Source organism: Sinohyriopsis cumingii, unplaced genomic scaffold (assembly GCF_028554795.1).
Source record: "Sinohyriopsis cumingii isolate HCF-2022 unplaced genomic scaffold, ASM2855479v2 utg000646l, whole genome shotgun sequence".
Taxonomy (NCBI): Eukaryota; Metazoa; Mollusca; class Bivalvia; order Unionida; family Unionidae; genus Sinohyriopsis; species Sinohyriopsis cumingii.
The window spans coordinates 957,962-974,430 of NW_028315921.1; the positions used below are offsets into that span (position 1 = coordinate 957,962).

At 36.5% G+C, this 16,469-nt stretch overlaps 5 non-coding genes across 5 annotated transcripts; 2 read left to right on the plus strand and 3 right to left on the minus strand.

Moving 5' to 3' along the window:
• On the minus strand, nucleotides 1-82 carry Trnas-gcu (transfer RNA serine (anticodon GCU)). Its single transcript has one exon. It is a non-coding gene; the product is annotated as a tRNA-Ser (tRNA).
• Nucleotides 83-804: 722 nt separating this feature from the next.
• Trnam-cau (transfer RNA methionine (anticodon CAU)) lies at nucleotides 805-876 on the plus strand. The gene has a single exon. It is a non-coding gene; the product is annotated as a tRNA-Met (tRNA).
• A 6,813-nt stretch (nucleotides 877-7,689) lies between these two features.
• Nucleotides 7,690-7,771, minus strand: Trnas-gcu (transfer RNA serine (anticodon GCU)). Its single transcript has one exon. It is a non-coding gene; the product is annotated as a tRNA-Ser (tRNA).
• Nucleotides 7,772-8,493: 722 nt separating this feature from the next.
• On the plus strand, nucleotides 8,494-8,565 carry Trnam-cau (transfer RNA methionine (anticodon CAU)). Its single transcript has one exon. It is a non-coding gene; the product is annotated as a tRNA-Met (tRNA).
• A 7,100-nt stretch (nucleotides 8,566-15,665) lies between these two features.
• Trnas-gcu (transfer RNA serine (anticodon GCU)) lies at nucleotides 15,666-15,747 on the minus strand. The gene has a single exon. It is a non-coding gene; the product is annotated as a tRNA-Ser (tRNA).
• Between the last annotated feature and the right edge of the window lie 722 nt (nucleotides 15,748-16,469).

Sequence of the window (16,469 nt, forward strand, 5' to 3'; positions counted from 1 at the left end):
CGACGAAGATGGGATTCGAACCCACGCGGGGAGACCCCAATGGATTAGCAGTCCATCGCCTTAACCACTCGGCCACCTCGTCCGGTGTATTTTGATGAGTACACTATTTATGTAGGGAGTGATCTATAGCTACCTGGCCTAAACCACACACAACTTTTGTCTGATATTCACGATTCAATATATGTCTTTTTCAGACAGAAAAAAATTCTAACCGTCGAACCATCCTAGCTCTAACTGATGTGCACATAAAGAACCTAGTGCATGATATTCTTTAAAAGAAGAAATATATATCTTCAGGTAAATTAAAACAATTCTCCTGGCTGGGAGAAAACTCAACATTACCCACCTACCCACCCAATAAACAGAAACAAATACATGGTCGGTCCCTTAGTGAGCAAGCATGTTCATATCAATGGATTGTTAGGCAAGGGAAAAAACTCGTACGAACATTCGTTGTATTCATCACTTCGGTAAGTATTACATCAGATAAGTGAATATCAGTTCCATTTTTTTTTAAAGTTATAAAAATCAATGTTTTCTAACAGCAGAGCCGAGTGGCCGAGTGGTCTAAAGCGCTCTCCGTCACGGATCACTGCCATCTCACCTCTGTCTGCGTGGGTTCGAGTCTCGGGCTCGGCCAATGTGGACATGTGAGAAAGCTTGCCGGTAGCTTCTCGTGGGTCGGTGGTTCTTTCCGGGGTTTTCCCGGGTTCTTCCTCCACCATTAATACTGGCCGCCATGTATAGCCTATCTTGTGCTGAAAAATGGCGTTAAACCCTATAACAACAACAATAACAACTAACAGCAGAGTGGCGCAGTGGAAGCGTGCTGGGCCCATAACCCAGAGGTCCGTGGATCGAAACCACGCTCTGCTAATCACTTTTATTTGGTTTTTGTTTTTTGTTTTTAATTTTAAATTCATAACATCAAATTATCATTTATCTTCAGGCACAAAAATATAAATAAAAGGCACATTCAGTAAATATGTATCTGATTTCATATATAAAATGTGGGTCAATGTAATTTACTTTTCACGCTTCAATGACGGCTTTTTTGGTGCGAATTTGGACCTTCTACACCGTTCTAGCAATAATAAAATGTCAAATGTACATGCAGCTAAAGTGAAATATAACAAAAGGTCAAGGTAACATTACTTTCACCCTTAAGCCATGTATTTTGTTGAGATCCTATATAGAAGTTGATACATGCATGTAAAATATTAAGTTCTTTTCTTTGGCACTGTATCAATTATTGTAGAGAATTTAAAGGTACAGAAAACAATTTGTCAAGGACATGATACAAGCAAAAGAAAAACAATGTGGCATGTAATGATATAGCATTGGAACGTTCGACAGTGATCAGGTGGACAAGCCTCCCCGTGTTTCCCACCCCACCGCCGGCATCACCCTTCCCCACCCCCAGACAAAAATGAGTGTTTGTCTCCCTGGCCCTCACTAGCTGCTAAATCCCACAGTCAGCTTGCGGTCTTCTTTGCGCTCCCTGTGAAAAATACATACTGAACCACCCCTGCGATCCCACCCAAAAGTGCCGAAAAGTTTTGACCTCTGACATGACATTGCCATATTAAAAATGGAATTTATTTTGTTTCAATTTTTCGTTAATCCGTACAATATGTGCTCTTAAAAGGCAAATTTACACATTTCCAGTGATTACATGTTTCCAAACTTGATATCCTGCTCCGGAAGGAAACGGAGGCTGGTTCTCGAAAATTAAACTTTAGATGAGCCTGTAAAATAATTGTGGTGTATATGAATAGAGGTCATACAATTTGCTATCAATTTTGGGATACATAGTATTTCTTCAATTGGTCACCGTGGGGTTTGATTCTTTTGTGTCATTCTAAAGGTATACTTTCTATTATACAATTGTAAGTTTTCTGTATTTTTCGCTTTGATCTCAGGATTTGATTCACAAACAACGTCCTAAACACAAACAATTCCTGCCTTTATAAGTTATGTGAACATGAATATTTTCCAACCACATGAATTATCAGAATTTAAAATGAGAGGTTGTTCAAATACAGCCAGAAACATCGATATTCATGTTGACATTATATCAAATGTGTTCCCATGCACAAAAACATTTGTCTGTGAAACATATGGAGGACATTTAAGTGCTGCTTATTTAAGGACATGAAAAATAAGTCCCTTTCAACTTCATATTTAGAACAGTAGATAAACAGTTATCAAGGGTATAATAATAATAATAATAATAATAATAATAAATTAAGAAGAATGGCACATTTGGTTGTGAAAGTCCCATCTGATATATGCTCCTTAGTAAAACGCAATCCTCCTTTCGGATTCGCCATTTATTCAATTGTTGCAGGAGGGGGTCAATCGTTTTTCTTTTGTCGAACCAAGGGAGGCAACTAATGGAACTAGAACGTTCATTATAAACAATTGATTAGGTAGTCAACTAATGCAGCTAAGAGGTTAGTGTTGTTGTTTCCATAAAATGTTTTACCGGGGTGTACTAGACTTTATGACTGCCTTAAATCCCAAACACGCCCATATATCATTGTCATAAATAAGATGTATCAATTATTTTCTACTACTCGATATCGGATTATTTTAAACAAGGAAATGTGTCTTTCTCAATGAAACAATATGTGACTTTGCATAATCCGATCGAGAGCTATCTGCAATGTGTTGTTCGATTCAAGCTACCCTGTCTATAATTACGGCAAATTGGACATTCAGTTATTTGTGAGACGCATTGACATCGAAAGACAAACTGACTGAAGAGAGTTTTGGAGTATGAATCTCTGGTCACAAGAAATCTACGTCAGCGCGGAATGAATAGATGTGATCATGTGACTAGCTTTAGAAATACGCCCTACCTATGCTTAGGACATAACAACTTTCACGATCCAATCAGTCAACGAAAAAACAAAATGTCTTTCTATGTAGTTGTGCCGAAAGTTTCAAATTTGTATGAGGTTACGTTGCCAAATAAAGAGTATAATCTAAAGTGGAATTGGCAGTGATAACTATGACTGTACTTCCTCATATTCTGACACTATTATTGTATAAATACGTCGCCTACCTGCACACGTTTCCGACGAAGAGATAGGTATCAAGATAAGAGAATACGGAGTGGAATTCCTATCTCCCATTCAGGATAGATACTACCCTAGAAATCGTGTGACAGACGTGACGCATTTTTGTTTTGGATATTTAATTTTGATTGTTTGTTATTTTTTAAATATTTATTATTTGTTATTTCATGTTTTATTTCGTATTCTAGAGAAATTATTTGTTACATTTTACAATACTTGCTGGTTTTACATCTTTTCTATTACTTAGGTTAAGAACATAGATTTGTAATATTATGTAAAATACAGTTTTCCAAAAGAGATAAAATCTTAGCCCTACAGTCGGAAGCATCAAACTGTAAGTGACCATTAGTTCGTTAAGTTATTGCATGATAATCAAGTAAAGGTGCGCTCTTTTTGTCTTGACCCGGGTCGCATGATGACAGATTGCACAGATTTCGTGTGCCACAAGTGTTGGAAACAGCGTCATGTTCCTAGGAAGTACAAAAGGCCAAGCTCTGACAATTGTGGAAATTTTCTTTATTTGTGTTCATGTGGGAAATATGACTTAAGAAATACAACTGCCTAAAGATGTTACATGCTAAATGATTAAATTGAAGAAATTAATTACCGAATTGCTGACGTTGCCACAAAGGAAGATAGATTGGGGATTCAAGTTGTAGAAGATGATGAACACGAGGTTGATGAAGTAATACAGGGTGCAGATGGTGAAGAAAGAGGTGATGAAACTGATCAAGAAAAAGCTTTTCACAGAGTCAACCATTCATACTGGTATCTCTTTTACGACAATTCGGGTTTGGTGACAGTTTTATTTAATGGATACAAATATTTTATATTGAAATTAGAAACAGTGTTAAATGCATTTAATGAAAGCCTTTTCAATTAAACATTCAGTCCTCCAAAGTTGCCCTATACTAACTATACTATATTTATTTGAAGCGGAACATTTAGGGCTCGCTATAATTATAAATTATTATGTCAATGTTGCTCTATTTCTATTGTCTAGCAGTACAAGTAAAGTCTTTCAACATGCCGATGGTACAACCATGACATTAGCAAAGAAAGAATCTATTAATCAATCATTTATTGTACTTGGTTTATATTGTAAAGGATCTGGTTCAAAAGGGAATAAAGAAAACAAACGGAACTTTTATTTAATTCATCAGGCAGTCTCTGTTGAATTCTGCAGACAGCTCCAATTTCAACATTGTGATCACGTTATCTTAATTTTGGGAACTAGTGCTGGAGCTCAGTTAGAATAACACTTTGTCTAAAATTAAAACTTATTACACAGAGGTGATACTAAATTGTATGACTTCTGTTCATGTATAGCACAAATGTTTTACTCGCTTTTAAGTAGCTTGATTGTCCGTAAACCAGCCGCTGTTTCCTTTTGGAGTAGGGTATTTTGTTTTGGAAACATTTACTCACTAGAAAAAATACATTTGCCACTCTAGTATCACCCTTAACGTTCAACTGGTATTATATATAGCATTACCGATAGAGAACAGCCTTATCAGAGAGAAGTTTTAATCGGAAAGAATGGTGTTAGATGCACACTGCATTTAACACTGTCTTTAATATCGGCTGAATAAAAATTTGACCAAATCCAAAATTTATGTGAATGAGACAAACTTTTGACTCTGTCAAAAACGTTGCTTTTATCAATTTTTAAGGTATATCCCTCGATGTTGTCCCTCTAGGTCATAGCAATGACATCTCCTACAGTGAATGCTGTATCAGCAATATCCCTTCAAATTATAGAGCATGTCTGAATTAGAGGCATAATTTTGGGTAATACCCATTTCAAACCATGAGCCATAACCCTCGTCAAAATAGTATCATCTACATTAAATAGTCTCATAGGTCGCCAATATTTCCAGCTTCTTTAGTCGCTCTTGGTGTTGTAAAAAATGATATTGTATCAAATCTCACTGTCCATGACGTAATTGATTCCTTGTTAACGATCTGAAGAAGAAAAAATCTCTAACAGGTTATCATATTCATAATTTAAAACGTTGTAAAATACAACTACTTTATCGATTTAACCAGACCAAAATATCTAATTTTAGACATTATATTTATAGCTGCATGTATTTTATCAACCCTTGTATGACCCTACTCAAATACGTATCATCAGCAGGTACGGATGAATTTACCAAGATTAAAACTGATTCTTTACAACTCTCATCAACTGTGTTCGATAATTACAAAATACAATAAAACTTATAAATGCATTTTAATATTTGATTTTCATTTGAAACAAGTGAGCCAAAGTCATCAATGGATTCATTAATAACATTTCGCTTTTGTTGATATTTTTCAGGATTTGGAAAGTATTTGCTATTTGCGTCACTTTCAATCACCAAACTGGATTAAAATCTCGGTATAACACCTCAAAACAATTTTATTTCTTAGTCACTTCATTGTTGTTCGAGTTCTTCCTATGTATTGATATCAAATGAATCTTTAGCGGTAAATTTTACAGAAAATAGAATCATTTTGTCTTGACATCTATACAATTCTTGGAAACTTTCTTTCTTTCTCTTCGTACTGTATAGGAGCGAGAATTCTTACTTTTATATTTTGCATTATCCACTAAGTGAGTTGTTCACTAAAATATTTTACTCTTTCCCTCAATAATAATAGATTTCACTCTACATACCTATTCATCATTACAAACATTATCTAATTTAAGTAAGTGCCTAATTTCTTCGTTGCATGTAGTTATTTTAGGATCGATCTCATAATGATGTACATGCATAACAAAATATTTTGCATACCAATATATAATTTGGAGGAATTTAAGATATAATCCATCCTGCACTGCCATAGTTCGCATAGTACCATTCTCTCTTGATCTCCAAAGATCGTAAATATTGCTATCAACTGTAATTATGAAGCTCTCGAATAGCAATATCATCGATACGTATGTGTTTGTTATGTTGATCAATTGCAGCTATTGTAACCACCTACCAAGGTAGTGCTATAACTCGTATTGGTCTCCACAATTGTTGCACACGGTATTAGTGGATCAGATACTGTTTTATATGCAACGTGCACTCCATAAAGTCGGCATTTGGATATAACTTCTAGAAACCTAAGATCGTTGTGTTCACCGAAAAGTCGTCTGACTACAAACGAAACAAGTGAAAATGGTTCTTGGATTTTGAGAGTGCTCCAGAAACAGCAGTTATGTAGACATTTTGGTGTTAACGTGTCTAAGTATAGCAGATTATATACAAAACTTAAAGAGGTTAAAGATAAACTTGCAAGTACGTTATTGGTTTTATTAATATTGGAGTACAGAGGTATGGAATTAGTCGGCTCACAAATTATATTTTCCATGAAACTACCGCGATTCCATGAACGTTGTATTATTGTGAAACTTAATTTAACCCTAGCCCTCAGAATATAAGTGAACTGGAGAGAGTCCATTGCTTGTGCGCTATACATCTGGAAGGTATTACGTTCACATGTTCATACTTTATGTACCTGTGTACCTTTTAGAAGAAGAAATAAGTAGAAATTAGAAAGAATATGAAGAGGAATATCTATACCCCGGTCAACATAGACACCAATCTGATAAAATCAGATCTCCGCTGTCCTACGTGAAGATGTGACGACGACCACTGAAGAATGACATTCAGGTGACCATTAAATTAGCCAATGGAAATGCAACTTTCAAAAAATCTGAAAGTGAATCAAATCGTTCGATACACATTCATCCTTTTCACCCACGGTGCTCTTTCTCAAAACGCAAAGATATTAGACCTCATCTGACTGGTTGATAAAATTAGCAATTATGGTAATAGCATAGGTACCAGAATATGCCTTCTAAGCGATCGCTGTCAGATCTTCATTTGGTAACAGCGGAGATCTGATTTTAATCAGTTTGGTACACAGGTACTTAAAGTATGAACAGGTGAAAGGACAGCTACATAAACGAACATTTTCCCCGTCATTTCTTCTACACTTCTGATAACATCAGTTTCTTTGACCTTCTTAACATTAACCGCAATTGTAGATTGTTGTCCAAGACTATCCGAGTATACAAACGTACAGTCTCCTGTTACTTAAAATTTGACCATCGTTTTAATGGGTATTACACACACTTCTAGTAAACAGACACATACGCGTGTGCTTTGGTGCCGTTTTGGAATTTTGGAAACAACTCACCCCTTACCCTCCCAAACCTTAACTTGATCCCTTTTGCCTTGCTCGCAACCCTAAATGTTTCTGCTAATCGGCCGATTCGCGGCATTGATATTTGGCTACACTTCCCGCATGCATGTTAGCACTACTGGGACTTTATTTCAATGCCAAGAAATGTTGTTGTTTTTTTTTTTTCTCCTGTGGGAGATAAAATGTTCCACACGCACAAAAAGTACAACTCGATTATAAAGATGCAGCCGGAACAGGTCAATACACAAACCTGTCACAAACATGCACAAAACGTCAGTCCATTCAAGACACAAACCACCAAAAAAAATCATGGAGACATCATTAGGCGTGTTTTCTTTCTGACGTGACGATATCACATTACAATATTGATGAATACGGTTTGTAGTCATAACTAAAAGTTCTACACATCAGATAAAATGTATATCGACGAAGATGGGATTCGAACCCACGCGGGGAGACCCCAATGGATTAGCAGTCCATCGCCTTAACCACTCGGCCACCTCGTCCGGTGTATTTTGATGAGTACACTATTTATGTAGGGAGTGATCTATAGCTACCTGGCCTAAACCACACACAACTTTTGTCTGATATTCACGATGCAATATATGTCTTTTTCAGACAGAAAAAAATTCTAACCATCGAACCATCCTAGCTCTAACTGATGTGCACATAAAGAACCTAGTGCATGATATTCTTTAAAAGAAGAAAGATATATCTTCAGGTAAATTAAAACAATTCTCCTGGCTGGGAGAAAACTCAACATTACCCACCTACCCACCCAATAAACAGAAACAAATACATGGTCGGTCCCTTAGTGAGCAAGCATGTTCATATCAATGGATTGTTAGGCAAGGGAAAAAACTCGTACGAACATTCGTTGTATTCATCACTTCGGTAAGTATTACATCAGATAAGTGAATATCAGTTCCATTTTTTTTTAAAGTTATAAAAATCAATGTTTTCTAACAGCAGAGCCGAGTGGCCGAGTGGTCTAAAGCGCTCTCCGTCACGGATCACTGCCATCTCACCTCTGTCTGCGTGGGTTCGAGTCTCGGGCTCGGCCAATGTGGACATGTGAGAAAGCTTGCCGGTAGCTTCTCGTGGGTCGGTGGTTCTTTCCGGGGTTTTCCCGGGTTCTTCCTCCACCATTAATACTGGCCGCCATGTATAGCCTATCTTGTGCTGAAAAATGGCGTTAAACCCTATAACAACAACAATAACAACTAACAGCAGAGTGGCGCAGTGGAAGCGTGCTGGGCCCATAACCCAGAGGTCCGTGGATCGAAACCACGCTCTGCTAATCACTTTTATTTGGTTTTTGTTTTTTGTTTTTAATTTTAAATTCATAACATCAAATTATCATTTATCTTCAGGCACAAAAATATAAATAAAAGGCACATTCAGTAAATATGTATCTGATTTCATATATAAAATGTGGGTCAATGTAATTTACTTTTCACGCTTCAATGACGGCTTTTTTGGTGCGAATTTGGACCTTCTACACCGTTCTAGCAATAATAAAATGTCAAATGTACATGCAGCTAAAGTGAAATATAACAAAAGGTCAAGGTAACATTACTTTCACCCTTAAGCCATGTATTTTGTTGAGATCCTATATAGAAGTTGATACATGCATGTAAAATATTAAGTTCTTTTCTTGGCACTGTATCAATTATTGTAGAGAATTTAAAGGTACAGAAAACAATTTGTCAAGGACATGATACAAGCAAAAGAAAAACAATGTGGCATGTAATGATATAGCATTGGAACGTTCGACAGTGATCAGGTGGACAAGCCTCCCCGTGTTTCCCACCCCACCGCCGGCATCACCCTTCCCCACCCCCAGACAAAAATGAGTGTTTGTCTCCCTGGCCCTCACTAGCTGCTAAATCCCACAGTCAGCTTGCGGTCTTCTTTGCGCTCCCTGTGAAAAATACATACTGAACCACCCCTGCGATCCCACCCAAAAGTGCCGAAAAGTTTTGACCTCTGACATGACATTGCCATATTAAAAATGGAATTTATTTTGTTTCAATTTTTCGTTAATCCGTACAATATGTGCTCTTAAAAGGCAAATTTACACATTTCCAGTGATTACATGTTTCCAAACTTGATATCCTGCTCCGGAAGGAAACGGAGGCTGGTTCTCGAAAATTAAACTTTAGATGAGCCTGTAAAATAATTGTGGTGTATATGAATAGAGGTCATACAATTTGCTATCAATTTTGGGATACATAGTATTTCTTCAATTGGTCACGGTGGGGTTTGATTCTTTTGTGTCATTCTAAAGGTATACTTTCTATTATACAATTGTAAGTTTTCTGTATTTTTCGCTTTGATCTCAGGATTTGATTCACAAACAACGTCCTAAACACAAACAATTCCTGCCTTTATAAGTTATGTGAACATGAATATTTTCCAACCACATGAATTATCAGAATTTAAAATGAGAGGTTGTTCAAATACAGCCAGAAACATCGATATTCATGTTGACATTATATCAAATGTGTTCCCATGCACAAAAACATTTGTCTGTGAAACATATGGAGGACATTTAAGTGCTGCTTATTTAAGGACATGAAAAATAAGTCCCTTTCAACTTCATATTTAGAACAGTAGATAAACAGTTATCAAGGGTATAAGAATAATAATAATAATAATAATAATAATAATAATAATAATAAATTAAGAAGAATGGCACATTTGGTTGTGAAAGTCCCATCTGATATATGCTCCTTAGTAAAACGCAATCCTCCTTTCGGATTCGCCATTTATTCAATTGTTGCAGGAGGGGGTCAATCGTTTTTCTTTTGTCGAACCAAGGGAGGCAACTAATGGAACTAGAACGTTCATTATAAACAATTGATTAGGTAGTCAACTAATGCAGCTAAGAGGTTAGTGTTGTTGTTTCCATAAAATGTTTTACCGGGGTGTACTAGACTTTATGACTGCCTTAAATCCCAAACACGCCCATATATCATTGTCATAAATAAGATGTATCAATTATTTTCTACTACTCGATATCGGATTATTTTAAACAAGGAAATGTGTCTTTCTCAATGAAACAATATGTGACTTTGCATAATCCGATCGAGAGCTATCTGCAATGTGTTGTTCGATTCAAGCTACCCTGTCTATAATTACGGCAAATTGGACATTCAGTTATTTGTGAGACGCATTGACATCGAAAGACAAACTGACTGAAGAGAGTTTTGGAGTATGAATCTCTGGTCACAAGAAATCTACGTCAGCGCGGAATGAATAGATGTGATCATGTGACTAGCTTTAGAAATACGCCCTACCTATGCTTAGGACATAACAACTTTCACGATCCAATCAGTCAACGAAAAAACAAAATGTCTTTCTATGTAGTTGTGCCGAAAGTTTCAAATTTGTATGAGGTTACGTTGCCAAATAAAGAGTATAATCTAAAGTGGAATTGGCAGTGATAACTATGACTGTACTTCCTCATATTCTGACACTATTATTGTATAAATACGTCGCCTACCTGCACACGTTTCCGACGAAGAGATAGGTATCAAGATAAGAGAATACGGAGTGGAATTCCTATCTCCCATTCAGGATAGATACTACCCTAGAAATCGTGTGACAGACGTGACGCATTTTTGTTTTGGATATTTAATTTTGATTGTTTGTTATTTTTTAAATATTTATTATTTGTTATTTCATGTTTTATTTCGTATTCTAGAGAAATTATTTGTTACATTTTACAATACTTGCTGGTTTTACATCTTTTCTATTACTTAGGTTAAGAACATAGATTTGTAATATTATGTAAAATACAGTTTTCCAAAAGAGATAAAATCTTAGCCCTACAGTCGGAAGCATCAAACTGTAAGTGACCATTAGTTCGTTAAGTTATTGCATGATAATCAAGTAAAGGTGCGCTCTTTTTGTCTTGACCCGGGTCGCATGATGACAGATTGCACAGATTTCGTGTGCCACAAGTGTTGGAAACAGCGTCATGTTCCTAGGAAGTACAAAAGGCCAAGCTCTGACAATTGTGGAAATTTTCTTTATTTGTGTTCATGTGGGAAATATGACTTAAGAAATACAACTGCCTAAAGATGTTACATGCTAAATGATTAAATTGAAGAAATTAATTACCGAATTGCTGACGTTGCCACAAAGGAAGATAGATTGGGGATTCAAGTTGTAGAAGATGATGAACACGAGGTTGATGAAGTAATACAGGGTGCAGATGGTGAAGAAAGAGGTGATGAAACTGATCAAGAAAAAGCTTTTCACAGAGTCAACCATTCATACTGGTATCTCTTTTACGACAATTCGGGTTTGGTGACAGTTTTATTTAATGGATACAAATATTTTATATTGAAATTAGAAACAGTGTTAAATGCATTTAATGAAAGCCTTTTCAATTAAACATTCAGTCCTCCAAAGTTGCCCTATACTAACTATACTATATTTATTTGAAGCGGAACATTTAGGGCTCGCTATAATTATAAATTATTATGTCAATGTTGCTCTATTTCTATTGTCTAGCAGTACAAGTAAAGTCTTTCAACATGCCGATGGTACAACCATGACATTAGCAAAGAAAGAATCTATTAATCAATCATTTATTGTACTTGGTTTATATTGTAAAGGATCTGGTTCAAAAGGGAATAAAGAAAACAAACGGAACTTTTATTTAATTCATCAGGCAGTCTCTGTTGAATTCTGCAGACAGCTCCAATTTCAACATTGTGATCACGTTATCTTAATTTTGGGAACTAGTGCTGGAGCTCAGTTAGAATAACACTTTGTCTAAAATTAAAACTTATTACACAGAGGTGATACTAAATTGTATGACTTCTGTTCATGTATAGCACAAATGTTTTACTCGCTTTTAAGTAGCTTGATTGTCCGTAAACCAGCCGCTGTTTCCTTTTGGAGTAGGGTATTTTGTTTTGGAAACATTTACTCACTAGAAAAAATACATTTGCCACTCTAGTATCACCCTTAACGTTCAACTGGTATTATATATAGCATTACCGATAGAGAACAGCCTTATCAGAGAGAAGTTTTAATCGGAAAGAATGGTGTTAGATGCACACTGCATTTAACACTGTCTTTAATATCGGCTGAATAAAAATTTGACCAAATCCAAAATTTATGTGAATGAGACAAACTTTTGACTCTGTCAAAAACGTTGCTTTTATCAATTTTTAAGGTATATCCCTCGATGTTGTCCCTCTAGGTCATAGCAATGACATCTCCTACAGTGAATGCTGTATCAGCAATATCCCTTCAAATTATAGAGCATGTCTGAATTAGAGGCATAATTTTGGGTAATACCCATTTCAAACCATGAGCCATAACCCTCGTCAAAATAGTATCATCTACATTAAATAGTCTCATAGGTCGCCAATATTTCCAGCTTCTTTAGTCGCTCTTGGTGTTGTAAAAAATGATATTGTATCAAATCTCACTGTCCATGACGTAATTGATTCCTTGTTAACGATCTGAAGAAGAAAAAATCTCTAACAGGTTATCATATTCATAATTTAAAACGTTGTAAAATACAACTACTTTATCGATTTAACCAGACCAAAATATCTAATTTTAGACATTATATTTATAGCTGCATGTATTTTATCAACCCTTGTATGACCCTACTCAAATACGTATCATCAGCAGGTACGGATGAATTTACCAAGATTAAAACTGATTCTTTACAACTCTCATCAACTGTGTTCGATAATTACAAAATACAATAAAACTTATAAATGCATTTTAATATTTGATTTTCATTTGAAACAAGTGAGCCAAAGTCATCAATGGATTCATTAATAACATTTCGCTTTTGTTGATATTTTTCAGGATTTGGAAAGTATTTGCTATTTGCGTCACTTTCAATCACCAAACTGGATTAAAATCTCGGTATAACACCTCAAAACAATTTTATTTCTTAGTCACTTCATTGTTGTTCGAGTTCTTCCTATGTATTGATATCAAATGAATCTTTAGCGGTAAATTTTACAGAAAATAGAATCATTTTGTCTTGACATCTATACAATTCTTGGAAACTTTCTTTCTTTCTCTTCGTACTGTATAGGAGCGAGAATTCTTACTTTTATATTTTGCATTATCCACTAAGTGAGTTGTTCACTAAAATATTTTACTCTTTCCCTCAATAATAATAGATTTCACTCTACATACCTATTCATCATTACAAACATTATCTAATTTAAGTAAGTGCCTAATTTCTTCGTTGCATGTAGTTATTTTAGGATCGATCTCATAATGATGTACATGCATAACAAAATATTTTGCATACCAATATATAATTTGGAGGAATTTAAGATATAATCCATCCTGCACTGCCATAGTTCGCATAGTACCATTCTCTCTTGATCTCCAAAGATCGTAAATATTGCTATCAACTGTAATTATGAAGCTCTCGAATAGCAATATCATCGATACGTATGTGTTTGTTATGTTGATCAATTGCAGCTATTGTAACCACCTACCAAGGTAGTGCTATAACTCGTATTGGTCTCCACAATTGTTGCACACGGTATTAGTGGATCAGATACTGTTTTATATGCAACGTGCACTCCATAAAGTCGGCATTTGGATATAACTTCTAGAAACCTAAGATCGTTGTGTTCACCGAAAAGTCGTCTGACTACAAACGAAACAAGTGAAAATGGTTCTTGGATTTTGAGAGTGCTCCAGAAACAGCAGTTATGTAGACATTTTGGTGTTAACGTGTCTAAGTATAGCAGATTATATACAAAACTTAAAGAGGTTAAAGATAAACTTGCAAGTACGTTATTGGTTTTATTAATATTGGAGTACAGAGGTATGGAATTAGTCGGCTCACAAATTATATTTTCCATGAAACTACCGCGATTCCATGAACGTTGTATTATTGTGAAACTTAATTTAACCCTAGCCCTCAGAATATAAGTGAACTGGAGAGAGTCCATTGCTTGTGCGCTATACATCTGGAAGGTATTACGTTCACATGTAGGGGCCCCGAGTGGCCGAGTGGTCTAAAGCGCTCTTCGTTACGGATCACTGCCATCTCACCTCTGCCTGCGTGGGTTCGAGTCTAGGATTCGGCCACTGTGGGTATGTGAGAAAGCTTGCCAGTAGCTTCTCGTGGGTCGGTGGTTCTTTCAGGGGTTTTCCCGGGTTCTTCCTCCACCATTAATACTGGCCGCCATGTATAGCCTATTGTGTGCTGAAAAATGGCGTTAAAACCCTACAACAACAACTACAACAACAACAACGTTCACATGTTCATACTTTATGTACCTGTGTACCTTTTAGAAGAAGAAATAAGTAGAAATTAGAAAGAATATGAAGAGGAATATCTATACCCCGGTCAACATAGACACCAATCTGATAAAATCAGATCTCCGCTGTCCTACGTGAAGATGTGACGACGACCACTGAAGAATGACATTCAGGTGACCATTAAATTAGCCAATGGAAATGCAACTTTCAAAAAATCTGAAAGTGAATCAAATCGTTCGATACACATTCATCCTTTTCACCCACGGTGCTCTTTCTCAAAACGCAAAGATATTAGACCTCATCTGACTGGTTGATAAAATTAGCAATTATGGTAATAGCATAGGTACCAGAATATGCCTTCTAAGCGATCGCTGTCAGATCTTCATTTGGTAACAGCGGAGATCTGATTTTAATCAGTTTGGTACACAGGTACTTAAAGTATGAACAGGTGAAAGGACAGCTACATAAACGAACATTTTCCCCGTCATTTCTTCTACACTTCTGATAACATCAGTTTCTTTGACCTTCTTAACATTAACCGCAATTGTAGATTGTTGTCCAAGACTATCCGAGTATACAAACGTACAGTCTCCTGTTACTTAAAATTTGACCATCGTTTTAATGGGTATTACACACACTTCTAGTAAACAGACACATACGCGTGTGCTTTGGTGCCGTTTTGGAATTTTGGAAACAACTCACCCCTTACCCTCCCAAACCTTAACTTGATCCCTTTTGCCTTGCTCGCAACCCTAAATGTTTCTGCTAATCGGCCGATTCGCGGCATTGATATTTGGCTACACTTCCCGCATGCATGTTAGCACTACTGGGACTTTATTTCAATGCCAAGAAATGTTGTTGTTTTTTTTTTTCTCCTGTGGGAGATAAAATGTTCCACACGCACAAAAAGTACAACTCGATTATAAAGATGCAGCCGGAACAGGTCAATACACAAACCTGTCACAAACATGCACAAAACGTCAGTCCATTCAAGACACAAACCACCAAAAAAAATCATGGAGACATCATTAGGCGTGTTTTCTTTCTGACGTGACGATATCACATTACAATATTGATGAATACGGTTTGTAGTCATAACTAAAAGTTCTACACATCAGATAAAATGTATATCGACGAAGATGGGATTCGAACCCACGCGGGGAGACCCCAATGGATTAGCAGTCCATCGCCTTAACCACTCGGCCACCTCGTCCGGTGTATTTTGATGAGTACACTATTTATGTAGGGAGTGATCTATAGCTACCTGGCCTAAACCACACACAACTTTTGTCTGATATTCACGATTCAATATATGTCTTTTTCAGACAGAAAAAAATTCTAACCATCGAACCATCCTAGCTCTAACTGATGTGCACATAAAGAACCTAGTGCATGATATTCTTTAAAAGAAGAAATATATATCTTCAGGTAAATTAAAACAATTCTCCTGGCTGGGAGAAAACTCAACATTACCCACCTACCCACCCAATAAACAGAAACAAATACATGGTCGGTCCCTTAGTGAGCAAGCATGTTCATATCAATGGATTGTTAGGCAAGGGAAAAAACTCGTACGAACATTCGTTGTATTCATCACTTCGGTAAGTATTACATCAGATAAGTGAATATCAGTTCCATTTTTTTTTAAAGTTATAAAAATCAATGTTTTCTAACAGCAGAGCCGAGTGGCCGAGTGGTCTAAAGCGCTCTCCGTCACGGATCACTGCCATCTCACCTCTGTCTGCGTGGGTTCGAGTCTCGGGCTCGGCCAATGTGGACATGTGAGAAAGCTTGCCGGTAGCTTCTCGTGGGTCGGTGGTTCTTTCCGGGGTTTTCCCGGGTTCTTCCTCCACCATTAATACTGGCCGCCATGTATAGCCTATCTTGTGCTGAAAAATGGCGTTAAACCCTATAACAACAACAATAACAACTAAC